This window comes from Tachypleus tridentatus, chromosome 3, assembly GCF_004210375.1.
Source record: "Tachypleus tridentatus isolate NWPU-2018 chromosome 3, ASM421037v1, whole genome shotgun sequence".
Classification (NCBI taxonomy): Eukaryota; Metazoa; Arthropoda; class Merostomata; order Xiphosura; family Limulidae; genus Tachypleus; species Tachypleus tridentatus.
Window position 1 is genome coordinate 65,494,994 of NC_134827.1, and position 14,195 is coordinate 65,509,188.

At 37.3% G+C, this 14,195-nt stretch overlaps 1 long non-coding RNA gene across 6 annotated transcripts in view; it reads right to left on the minus strand.

The window, feature by feature from the left end:
* Positions 1 to 13,962, minus strand: part of LOC143247005 (uncharacterized) — a 206,465-nt gene extending 192,503 nt beyond the window's left edge. For all 6 annotated transcript variants that reach the window (XR_013026310.1, XR_013026309.1, XR_013026306.1 and 3 more), the window contains exon 1: positions 13,830 to 13,962. This is a non-coding gene — a long non-coding RNA (uncharacterized LOC143247005). The remainder of the gene's footprint in view (positions 1 to 13,829) is intronic.
* Positions 13,963 to 14,195: the final 233 nt, after the last annotated feature.

Genomic DNA, 14,195 nt, shown 5'->3' on the forward strand with positions numbered 1-14,195 from the left:
TTCATTACTATCTGTACAATGTAGGTAACATTAACTGTTTACTGTTACAGTTCTGTGTGTGTTCACCCTTCACTACTATCTGTACAATGTAGGTAACATTAACTGTTTACTGTTACAGTTCTGTGTGTGTTCACCTTTCACTACTATCTGTACACTGTAGGTAACATTAACTGTTTACTGTTACAGTTCTGTGTGTGTTCACCCTTCACTACTACCTGTACACTGTAAGGTAATATTAACTGTTTACTGTTACAGTTCTGTATGTGTTCACCCTTCACTACTATCTGTACACTGTAGGTAACATTAACTGTTTACTGTTACAGTTCTGTGTGTGTTCACCTTTCACTACTATCCGTACACTGTAGGTAACATTAACTGTTTACTGTTACATTTCTGTGTGTGTTCACCTTTCACTACTATTTGTACACTGTAGGTAACATTAACTGTTTACTGTTACAGTTCTGTGTGTGTTCACCCTTCACTACTATTTGTACAATGTAGGTAACATTAACTGTTTACTGTTACAGTTCTGTGTGTGTTCACCCTTCACTACTATTTGTACAATGTAGGTAACATTAACTGTTTACTGTTACAGTTCTGTGTGTGTTCACCTTTCACTACTATCTGTACACTGTAGGTAACATTAACTGTTTACTGTTACAGTTCTGTGTGTGTTCACCCTTCACTACTATCTGTACACTGTAGGTAACATTAACTGTTTACTGTTACAGTTCTGTGTGTGTTCACCCTTCACTACTATCTGTACACTGTAGGTAACATTAACTGTTTACTGTTACAGTTCTGTGTGTGTTCACCCTTCACTACTATCTGTACACTGTAGGTAACATTAACTGTTTACTGTTACAGTTCTGTGTGTGTTCACCCTTCACTACTATCTGTACACTGTAGGTAACATTAACTGTTTACTGTTACAGTTCTGTGTGTGTTCACCCTTCACTACTATCTGTACACTGTAGGTAACATTAACTGTTTACTGTTACAGTTCTGTGTGTGTTCACCCTTCACTACTACCTGTACACTGTAAGTAACATTAACTGTTTACTGTTACAGTTCTGTGTGTGTTCACCCTTCACTACTACCTGTACACTGTAGGTAACATTAACTGTTTACTGTTACAGTTCTGTGTGTGTTCACCTTTCACTACTACCTGTACCTGTAGGTAACATTAACTGTTTACTGTTACAGTTCTGTGTGTGTTCACCTTTCACTACTACCTGTACACTGTAGGTAACATTAACTGTTTACTGTTACAGTTCTGTGTGTGTTCACCCTTCACTACTACCTGTACACTGTAGGTAACATTAACTGTTTACTGTTACAGTTCTGTGTGTGTTCACCCTTCACTACTACCTGTACACTGTAAGTAACATTAACTGTTTACTGTTACAGTTCTGTGTGTGTTCACCCTTCACTACTACCTGTACACTGTGTGGTAACATTAACTGTTTACTGTTACAGTTCTGTGTGTGTTCACCCTTCAATACTACCTGTACACTGTAAGTAACATTAACTGTTTACTGTTACAGTTCTGTGTGTGTTCACCCTTCACTACTACCTGTACCTAAAGGTAACATTAACTGTTTAGTGTTACAGTTCTGTGTGTGTTCACCCTTCACTACTACCTGTACACTGTAGGTAACATTAACTGTTTACTGTTACAGTTCTGAATGTGTTCACCCTTCACTACTACCTGTACACTGTAAGTAATATTAACTGTTTACTGTTACAGTTCTGTTTACTGTTACAGTTCTGTGTGTGTTCAATGTGTTCACCCTTCACTACTACCTGTACACTGTAGGTAACATTAACTGTTTACTGTTACAGTTCTGTGTGTGTTCACCCTTCACTACTACCTGTACACTGTAAGTAACATTAACTGTTTACTGTTACAGTTCTGTGTGTGTTCACCCTTCACTACTACCTGTACACTAAAGGTAACATTAACTGTTTACTGTTACAGTTCTGTGTGTGTTCACCTTTCACTACTACCTGTACACTGTAGGTAACATTAACTGTTTACTGTTACAGTTCTGTGTGTGTTCACCCTTCACTACTACCTGTACACTGTAAGTAATATTAACTGTTTACTGTTACAGTTCTGTGTGTGTTCACCCTTCACTACTATCTGTACACTGTAGGTAACATTAACTGTTTACTGTTACAGTTCTGTGTGTGTTCACCCTTTCACTACTATCTGTACACTGTAGGTAACACTTAACTGTTTACTGTTACAGTTCTGTGTGTGTTCACCTTTCACTACTAACTGTTTACTGTAGGTAACATTAACTGTTTACTGTTACAGTTCTGTGTGTGTTCACCTTTCACTACTATTTGTACAATGTAGGTAACATTAACTGTTTACTGTTACAGTTCTGTGTGTGTTCACCCTTTCACTACTATCTGTACACTGTAGGTAACATTAACTGTTTACTGTTACAGTTCTGTGTGTGTTCACCCTTCACTACTATCTGTACACTGTAGGTAACATTAACTGTTTACTGTTACAGTTCTGTGTGTGTTCACCTTTCACTACTACCTGTACACTGTAGGTAACATTAACTGTTTACTGTTACAGTTCTGTGTGTTTCACCCTTCACTACTATCCTGTACACTGTAGGTAACATTAACTGTTTACTGTTACAGTTCTGTGTGTGTTCACCCTTCACTACTATCTGTACACTGTAGGTAACATTAACTGTTTACTGTTACAGTTCTGTGTGTGTTCACCTTTCACTACTATCTGTACACTGTAGGTAACATTAACTGTTTACTGTTACAGTTCTGTGTGTGTTCACCCTTCACTACTATCTGTACAATGTAGGTAACATTAACTGTTTACTGTTACAGTTCTGTGTGTGTTCACCTTTCACTACTACCTGTACACTGTAGGTAACATTAACTGTTTACTGTTACAGTTCTGTGTGTGTTCACCTTTCACTACTATCTGTACACTGTAGGTAACATTAACTGTTTAGTGTTACAGTTCTGTGTGTGTTCACCCTTCACTACTACCTGTACACTGTAGGTAACATTAACTGTTTACTGTTACAGTTCTGAATGTGTTCACCCTTCACTACTACCTGTACACTGTAAGTAATATTAACTGTTTACTGTTACAGTTCTGTGTGTGTTCACCCGTCAATACTACCTGTACACTGTAAGTAACATTAACTGTTTAGTGTTACAGTTCTGTGTGTGTTCACCCTTCACTACTACCTGTACACTAAAGGTAACATTAACTGTTTAGTGTTACAGTTCTGTGTGTGTTCACCTTTCACTACTATCTGTACACTGTAGGTAACATTAACTGTTTACTGTTACAGTTCTGTGTGTGTTCACCTTTCACTACTACCTGTACAATGTAGGTAACATTACCTGTTTACTGTTACAGTTCTGTGTGTTCACCTTTCACTACTATCTGTAAACTGCGGGTAACATTAACTGTTTACTGTTACAGTTCTGTGTGTGTTCACCCTTCACTACTACCTGTACACTGTAGGTAACATTAACTGTTTACTCTCACAGTTCCGTGTGTGTTCACCATTCACTACTACCTGTACACTGTAGGTAACATTAACTGTTTACTCTTACAGTTCTGTGTGTGTTCACCCTTCAATACTACCTGTACACTGTAGGTAACATTAACTGTTTACTCTTACAGTTCTGTGTGTGTTCACCCTTCAATACTACCTGTACACTGTAGGTAATATTAACTGTTTACTGTTACAGTTCTGTATGTGGTCACCCTTCACTACTATCTGTACACTGTAGGTAACATTAAATGTTTACTGTTACATTTCTGTGTGTGTTCACCTTTCACTACTATCTGTACACTGTAGGTAACATTAACTGTTTACTGTTACATTTCTGTGTGTGTTCACCTTTCACTACTATTTGTACACTGTAGGTAACATTAACTGTTTACTGTTACAGTTCTGTGTGTGTTCACCCTTCACTACTATTTGTACAATGTAGGTAACATTAACTGTTTACTGTTACAGTTCTGTGTGTGTTCACCTTTCACTACTATCTGTACACTGTAGGTAACATTAACTGTTTACTGTTACAGTTCTGTGTGTGTTCACCCTTCACTACTATCTGTACACTGTAGGTAACATTAACTGTTTACGGTTACAGTTCTGTGTGTGTTCACACTTCACTACTATCTGTACACTGTAAGTAACATTAACTGTTTACTGTTACAGTTCTGAATGTGTTCACCCTTCACTACTATCTGTACACTGTAGCTAACATTAACTGTTTAGTGTTACAGTTCTGTGTGTTTTCACCCTTCACTACTATCTGTACACTGTAGGTAACATTAACTGTTTACTGTTACAGTTCTGTGTGTGTTCACCTTTCACTACTACCTGTATAATGTAAGTAACATTACCTGTTTACTGTCACAGTTCTGAATGTGTTCACCCTTCACTACTACCTGTACACTGTAAGTAATATTAACTGTTTACTGTAACAGTTCTGTGTGTGTTCACCTTTCATTACTATCTGTACAATGTAGGTAACATTAACTGTTTACTGTTACAGTTCTGTTTACTGTTACAGTGTGTTCACCTTTCACTACTATCTGTACAATGTACGGTAACATTACTGTTTACTGTTACAGTTCTGTGTGTGTTCACTCTTCACTACTATCTGTACACTGTAGGTAACATTAACTGTTTACTCTTACAGTTCTGTGTGTGTTCACCCTTCAATACTACCTGTACACTGTAAGTAATATTAACTGTTTACTGTTACAGTTCTGTATGTGGTCACCCTTCACTACTATCTGTACACTGCAGGTAACATTAAATGTTTACTGTTACATTTCTGTGTGTGTTCACCTTTCACTACTATCCGTACACTGTAGGTAACATTAACTGTTTACTGTTACATTTCTGTGTGTGTTCACCTTTCACTACTATTTGTACACTGTAGGTAACATTAACTGTTTACTGTTACAGTTATGTGTGTGTTCACCCTTCACTACTATTTGTACAATGTAGGTAACATTAACTGTTTACTGTTACAGTTCTGTGTGTGTTCACCCTTCACTACTATTTGTACAATGTAGGTAACATTAACTGTTTACTGTTACAGTTCTGTGTGTGTTCACCTTTCACTACTATCTGTACACTGTAGGTAACATTAACTGTTTACTGTTACAGTTCTGTGTGTGTTCACCCTTCACTACTATCTGTACACTGTAGCTAACATTAACTGTTTACTGTTACAGTTCTGTGTGTGTTCACCCTTCACTACTACCTGTACACTGTAAGTAACATTAACTGTTTACTGTTACAGTTCTGAATGTGTTCACCCTTCACTACTATCTGTACACTGTAGCTAACATTAACTGTTTAGTGTTACAGTTCTGTGTGTGTTCACCCTTCACTTCTATCTGTACACTGTAGGTAACATTAACTGTTTACTGTTACAGTTCTGAATGTGTTCACCCTTCACTACTACCTGTACACTGTAAGTAACATTAACTGTTTACTGTTACAGTTCTGAATGTGTTCACCCTTCACTACTACCTGTACACTGTAAGGTAATATTAACTGTTTACTGTTACAGTTCTGTGTGTGTTCACCCTTCACTACTACCTGTACACTGTAAGTAACATTAACTGTTTAGTGTTACAGTTCTGTGTGTGTTCACCCTTCACTACTACCTGTACCCTAAAGGTAACATTAACTGTTTAGTGTTACAGTTCTGTGTGTCTTCACCTTTCACTACTACCTGTACACTGTAGGTAACATTAACTGTTTACTCTTACAGTTCTGTGTGTGTTCACCCTTCAATACTACCTGTACACTGTAGGTAACATTAACTGTTTAGTGTTACAGTTCTGAATGTGTTCACCCTTCACTACTACCTGTACACTGTAGGTAATATTAACTGTTTACTGTTACAGTTCTGTGATGTGTTCACCCTTCACTACTACCTGTACACTGTAAGTAATATTAACTGTTTACTGTTACAGTTCTGTGTGTGTTCACCCTTCAATACTACCTGTACACTGTAAGTAACATTAACTGTTTAGTGTTACAGTTCTGTGTGCGTTCACCCTTCACTACTACCTGTACCTAAAGGTAACATTAACTGTTTAGTGTTACAGTTCTGTGTGTGTTCACCCTTCACTACTACCTGTACACTGTAGGTAACATTAACTGTTTACTGTTACAGTTCTGTGTGTTCACCCTTCACTACTACCTGTACACTGTAGGTAATATTAACTGTTTACTGTTACAGTTCTGAATGTGTTCACCCTTCACTACTACCTGTACACTGTAAGTAATATTAACTGTTTACTGTTACAGTTCTGTGTGTGTTCACCCTTCAATACTACCTGTACACTGTAAGTAACATTAACTGTTTAGTGTTACAGTTCTGTGTGCGTTCACCCTTCACTACTACCTGTACCCTAAAGGTAACATTAACTGTTTAGTGTTACAGTTCTGTGTGTGTTCACCTTTCAATACTACCTGTACACTGTAGGTAACATTAACTGTTTACTCTACAGTTCTGTGTGTGTTCACCCTTCACTACTACCTGTACACTGTAAGTAATATTAACTGTTTACTGTTACAGTTCTGTATGTGGTCACCCTTCACTACTATCTGTACACTGTAGGTAACATTAACTGTTTACTGTTACATTTCTGTGTGTGTTCACCTTTCACTACTATCCGTACACTGTAGGTAACATTAACTGTTTACTGTTACAGTTCTGTGTGTGTTCACCCTTCACTACTACCTGTACACTGTAGGTAACATTAACTGTTTACTGTTACAGTTCTGTATGTGTTCACCCTTCACTACTATCTGTACACTGTAGGTAACATTAACTGTTTACTGTTACAGTTCTGTGTGTGTTCACCCTTCACTACTATCTGTACACTGCAGGTAACATTAACTGTTTACTGTTACAGTTCTGTGTGTGTTCACCTTCACTACACTACACTATAACATGTTTACTGTTACACTGTGGTAACATTAACTGTTTACTGTTACTGTTACAGTTCTGTGTGTGTTCACCCTTCACTACTATTTGTACAATGTAGGTAACATTAACTGTTTACTGTTACAGTTCTGTGTGTGTTCACCTTTCACTACTATCTGTACACTGTAGGTAACATTAACTGTTTACTGTTACAGTTCTGTGTGTGTTCACCTTTCACTACTATCTGTACACTGTAGCTAACATTAACTGTTTAGTGTTACAGTTCTGTGTGTGTTCACCCTTCACTACTACCTGTACACTGTAGGTAACATTAACTGTTTACTGTTACAGTTCTGAATGTGTTCACCCTTCACTACTACCTGTACACTGTAAGTAATATTAACTGTTTACTGTTACAGTTCTGTGTGTGTTCACCCGTCACTACTACCTGTACACTGTAAGTAACATTAACTGTTTAGTGTTACAGTTCTGTGTGTGTTCACCCTTCACTACTACCTGTACCCTAAAGGTAACATTAACTGTTTAGTGTTACAGTTCTGTGTGTGTTCACCTTTCACTACTATCTGTACACTGTAGGTAACATTAACTGTTTACTGTTACAGTTCTGTGTGTGTTCACCTTTCACTACTACCTGTACAATGTAGGTAACATTACCTGTTTACTGTTACAGTTCTGTGTGTGTTCACCTTTCACTACTATCTGTAAACTGTAGGTAACATTAACTGTTTACTGTTACAGTTCTGTGTGTGTTCACCCTTCACTACTACCTGTACACTGTAGGTAACATTAACTGTTTACTCTCACAGTTCCTGTGTGTGTTCACCATTCACTACTACCTGTACACTGTAGGTAACATTAACTGTTTACTCTTACAGTTCTGTGTGTGTTCACCCTTCAATACTACCTGTACACTGTAGGTAACATTAACTGTTTACTCTTACAGTTCTGTGTGTGTTCACCCTTCAATACTACCTGTACACTGTAAGTAATATTAACTGTTTACTGTTACAGTTCTGTATGTGGTCACCCTTCACTACTATCTGTACACTGTAGGTAACATTAAATGTTTACTGTTACATTTCTGTGTGTGTTCACCTTTCACTACTATCTGTACACTGTAGGTAACATTAACTGTTTACTGTTACATTTCTGTGTGTGTTCACCTTTCACTACTATTTGTACACTGTAGGTAACATTAACTGTTTACTGTTACAGTTCTGTGTGTGTTCACCCTTCACTACTATTTGTACAATGTAGGTAACATTAACTGTTTACTGTTACAGTTCTGTGTGTGTTCACCTTTCACTACTATCTGTACACTGTAGGTAACATTAACTGTTTACTGTTACAGTTCTGTGTGTGTTCACCCTTCACTACTATCTGTACACTGTAGGTAACATTAACTGTTTACGGTTACAGTTCTGTGTGTGTTCACACTTCACTACTATCTGTACACTGTAAGTAACATTAACTGTTTACTGTTACAGTTCTGAATGTGTTCACCCTTCACTACTATCTGTACACTGTAGCTAACATTAACTGTTTAGTGTTACAGTTCTGTGTGTTTTCACCCTTCACTACTATCTGTACACTGTAGGTAACATTAACTGTTTACTGTTACAGTTCTGTGTGTGTTCACCTTTCACTACTACCTGTATAATGTAAGTAACATTACCTGTTTACTGTCACAGTTCTGAATGTGTTCACCCTTCACTACTACCTGTACACTGTAAGTAATATTAACTGTTTACTGTAACAGTTCTGTGTGTGTTCACCTTTCATTACTATCTGTACAATGTAGGTAGCATTAACTGTTTAGTGTTACAGTTCTGCGTGTGTTCACCCTTCACTACTATCTGTACAATGTAGGTAAAATTAACTGTTTACTGTTACAGTTCTGAATGTGTTCACCTTTCACTACTATCTGTACAATGTACGTAACATTACTGTTTACTGTTACAGTTCTGTGTGTGTTCACTCTTCACTACTATCTGTACACTGTAGGTAACATTAACTGTTTACTCTTACAGTTCTGTGTGTGTTCACCCTTCAATACTACCTGTACACTGTAAGTAATATTAACTGTTTACTGTTACAGTTCTGTATGTGGTCACCCTTCACTACTATCTGTACACTGCGGGTAACATTAAATGTTTACTGTTACATTTCTGTGTGTGTTCACCTTTCACTACTATCCGTACACTGTAGGTAACATTAACTGTTTACTGTTACATTTCTGTGTGTGTTCACCTTTCACTACTATTTGTACACTGTAGGTAACATTAACTGTTTACTGTTACAGTTCTGTGTGTGTTCACCCTTCACTACTATTTGTACAATGTAGGTAACATTAACTGTTTACTGTTACAGTTCTGTGTGTGTTCACCCTTCACTACTATTTGTACAATGTAGGTAACATTAACTGTTTACTGTTACAGTTCTGTGTGTGTTCACCTTTCACTACTATCTGTACACTGTAGGTAACATTAACTGTTTACTGTTACAGTTCTGTGTGTGTTCACCCTTCACTACTATCTGTACACTGTAGCTAACATTAACTGTTTACTGTTACAGTTCTGTGTGTGTTCACCCGTCACTACTACCTGTACACTGTAAGTAACATTAACTGTTTACTGTTACAGTTCTGAATGTGTTCACCCTTCACTACTATCTGTACACTGTAGCTAACATTAACTGTTTAGTGTTACAGTTCTGTGTGTGTTCACCCTTCACTACTACCTGTACACTGTAGGTAACATTAACTGTTTAGTGTTACAGTTCTGAATGTGTTCACCCTTCACTACTACCTGTACACTGTAAGTAATATTAACTGTTTACTGTTACAGTTCTGAATGTGTTCACCCTTCACTACTACCTGTACACTGTAAGTAATATTAACTGTTTACTGTTACAGTTCTGTGTGTGTTCACCCTTCAATACTACCTGTACACTGTAAGTAACATTAACTGTTTAGTGTTACAGTTCTGTGTGTGTTCACCCTTCACTACTACCTGTACCCTAAAGGTAACATTAACTGTTTAGTGTTACAGTTCTGTGTGTCTTCACCTTTCAATACTACCTGTACACTGTAGGTAACATTAACTGTTTACTCTTACAGTTCTGTGTGTGTTCACCCTTCACTACTACCTGTACACTGTAGGTAACATTAACTGTTTAGTGTTACAGTTCTGAATGTGTTCACCCTTCACTACTACCTGTACACTGTAAGTAATATTAACTGTTTACTGTTACAGTTCTGGATGTGTTCACCCTTCACTACTACCTGTACACTGTAAGTAATATTAACTGTTTACTGTTACAGTTCTGTGTGTGTTCACCCTTCACTACTACCTGTACACTGTAAGTAACATTAACTGTTTAGTGTTACAGTTCTGTGTGTGTTCACCCTTCACTACTACCTGTACACTAAAGGTAACATTAACTGTTTAACTGTGTGTACTGTTACAGTTAACATTAACTGTTTAGTGTTACAGTTCTGTGTGTGTTCACCCTTCACTACTACCTGTACACTGTAGGTAAATACATTAACTGTTTACTGTTACAGTTCTGTGTGTGTTCACCCTTCACTACTACCTGTACACTGTAAGTAAAGTAACATTAACTGTTACAGTTCTGTATGTGTTACCTGTACACTTAAGTAACATTAACTGTTTACTGTTACACTGTTGCGTTCATGTTACCACTGTTTGTGTTAACACCAGTTCTGTGTGTGTTCACACTACTGTACACAAGTAATAATAAACTGTACACTGTAGGTAACATTAACTGTTTACTGTTACAGTTCTGTGTGTGTTCACCTTCACTACTACCTGTACACTAAAGGGTAACATTAACTGTTTACTGTTACAGTTCTGTGTGTGTTCACCCTTCACTACTACCTGTACACTGTAGGTAACATTAACTGTTTAGTGTTACAGTTCTGTAGGTGTGTTCACCCTTCACTACTACCTGTACACTGTAGGTAATATTAACTGTTTACTGTTACAGTTCTGTATGTGTTCACCCTTCACTACTACCTGTACACTGTAGGTAACATTAACTGTTTACTGTTACAGTTCTGTGTGTGTTCACCCTTCAATACTACCTGTACACTGTAAGTAACATTAACTGTTTAGTGTTACAGTTCTGTGTGTGTTCACCCTTCACTACTACCTGTACCCTAAAGGTAACATTAACTGTTTACTGTTACAGTTCTGTGTGTGGTTCACCTTTCACTACTATCTGTACACTGTAGGTAACATTAACTGTTTACTCTTACAGTTCTGTGTGTGTTCACCCTTCACTACTACCTGTACACTGTAGGTAATATTAACTGTTTACTGTTACAGTTCTGTATGTGTTCACCCTTCACTACTATCTGTACACTGTAGGTAACATTAACTGTTTACTGTTACAGTTTTGTGTGTTCACCCTTCACTACTATCTGTACGCTGTAGCTAACATTAACTGTTTACTGTTACAGTTCTGTGTGTGTGTTCACCTTCACTACTTACCACCTGTACAACAAGTAATATTAACTGTTTACTGTTACAGTTCTGGTGTTCACCCTTTACTACCTGTACACTGTAGGTAACATTAACTGTTTACTGTTACAGTTCTGTGTGTGTTCACCTTTCACTACTATCTGTACACTGTAGGTAACATTAACTGTTTACTGTTACAGTTCTGTGTGTGTTCACCCTTCACTACTATCTGTACACTGTAGGTAACATTAACTGTTTACTGTTACAGTTCTGTGTGTGTCACCCTTCACTACTATCTGTACACTGTAGGGTAACATTAACTGTTTACTGTTACAGTTCTGTGTGTGTTCACCCTTCACTACTATCTGTACACTGTAGGTAACATTAACTGTTTACTGTTACAGTTCTGTGTGTGTTCACCTTACACTGTAGCACTACTATGTTACAGTGTGTGTTCACCCGTCACTGTACACCGTGTAGGTAACATTAACTGTTTACTGTTACAGTTCTGTGTGTTCACCCTTCACTACTATCTGTACACTGTAAGGTAACATTAACTGTTTACTGTTACAGTTCTGTATGTGTTCACCCTTCACTACTATCTGTACACTGTAGGTAACATTAACTGTTTACTGTTACAGTTCTGTGTGTGTTCACCCTTCACTACTATCTGTACATTAATTGTAGGTAACATTAACTGTTTACTGTTACAGTTCTGTGTGTGTTCACCCTTCACTACTATCTGTACACTGTAGGTAACATTAACTGTTTACTGTTACAGTTCTGTGTGTGTTCACCCTTCACTACTATCTGTACACTGTAGGTAACATTAACTGTTTACTGTTACAGTTCTGTGTGTGTTCACCCTTCACTACTATCTGTACACTGTAGGTAACATTAACTGTTTACTGTTACAGTTCTGTATGTGTTCACCCTTCACTACTATCTGTACACTGTAGGTAACATTAACTGTTTACTGTTACAGTTCTGTGTGTGTTCACCCTTCACTACTATCTGTACACTGTGGGTAACATTAACTGTTTACTGTTACAGTTCTGTGTGTTCACCCTTCACTACTATCTGTACACTGCAGGGTAACATTAACTGTTTACTGTTACAGTTCTGTGTGTGTTCACCTTTCACTACTATCTGTACACTGTAGGTAACATTAACTGTTTAGTGTTACAGTTCTTGTATGTGTTCACCCTTCACTACTATCTGTACAATGCGGGTAACATTAACTGTTTACTGTTACAGTTCTTAATGTGTTCACCCTTCACTACTATCTGTACAATGCAGGTAACATTAACTGCTTTACTGTTACAGTTCTGAATGTGTTCACCCTTCACTATCTATTGCACAACTGTGGTACATTAACTGTTTACTGTTACAGTTCTGAATGTGTTCACCCTTCACTACTATCTGTACACTGTAGGTAACATTAACTGTTTACTGTTACAGTTCTGAATGTGTTCACCCTTCACTACTATCTGTACAATGTAGGTAACATTAACTGTTTACTGTTACAGTTCTGAATGTGTGTTCACCTTTCACTACTATCTGTACAATGCAGGTAACATTAACTGTTTACTGTTACAGTTCTGTATATGTTCACCCTTCACTACTACCTGTACAATGCAGGTAACATTAACTGTTTACTGTTACAGTTCTGAATGTGTTCACCCTTCACTACTATCTGTACACTGTAGGTAACATTAACTGTTTAGTGTTACAGTTCTGTATTGTTCTACGTAATTACCAAGTTTTTTAGTGCAATTCACTTACGTAGTTACAGTTAATAATAATTCAACGCGACATAGCTGGTGTTGACAGACATAAAACACCCACGTTTATGTCCTCTGTGAAGTGCTGATAACTCCTTCCATACAAACTTAAAATAATTAGAATGAAGTAAACATTACGCTGTACAGTTTTTTTATTAGCCTTAAGAAAGGAAGAAATAATCACTATAAACCTCATTCTGATGTATTTATATATACTCGTTGTGTCAGCCATTTTAGCTCTATTTGTCTCTCTCTATAAGGCATTTTTTTTTTCCTCCAGTGTGTAAAACCTGGGAAATAATCCGTTATTATTATAGTTGAGAGGAGACGAGGGTGGAAATAGATGCTCGCGCGCTTTATGTGTGTATGGGACTTACGGGGTATGAATAACAGAAACCCCGCAATGATACCATAGTATTGTGATTACGTGAATTTTCTCTGTATATAAACATTTAGAAATATTATAACAAATGCATAAATGAAACCAAGAGTAGAAACAAACAAACAAGATGGCGATACGATATAAACAGCATCACGGTAAAATATGCTGGTTTTCTTCTCTATAATAACTCACCTAACGATCTGTTTAGCATGAACAGATTCAGTAGGGGTTGGGCTCGTCTGGGTTTGACGAAGATGGCGGAAGTGAGAATTTACAAATCCATAGGCCGACGAGGTGGTTGCTATAGTAACGGTGAACGTACGACGACAAGAGACTTGAAGGTCGTTCCATTTCCGAGACAGATCGGTTTTCTCGTAACTCGTCGGTTTTACTCCGGGTAAACTGGTCGGTCACTCGTTACTTTTCAGTCATTGTGTGTAAGCGCGAGCCGTTGCGTTTCAGGTGGATCTCCAGTTATGTATAAAGAAACGTTAATAAATAAAAAATGAATAAATTAAAAAAAGCTGGCCTTATTACACAGACAACGCGACAACTCAG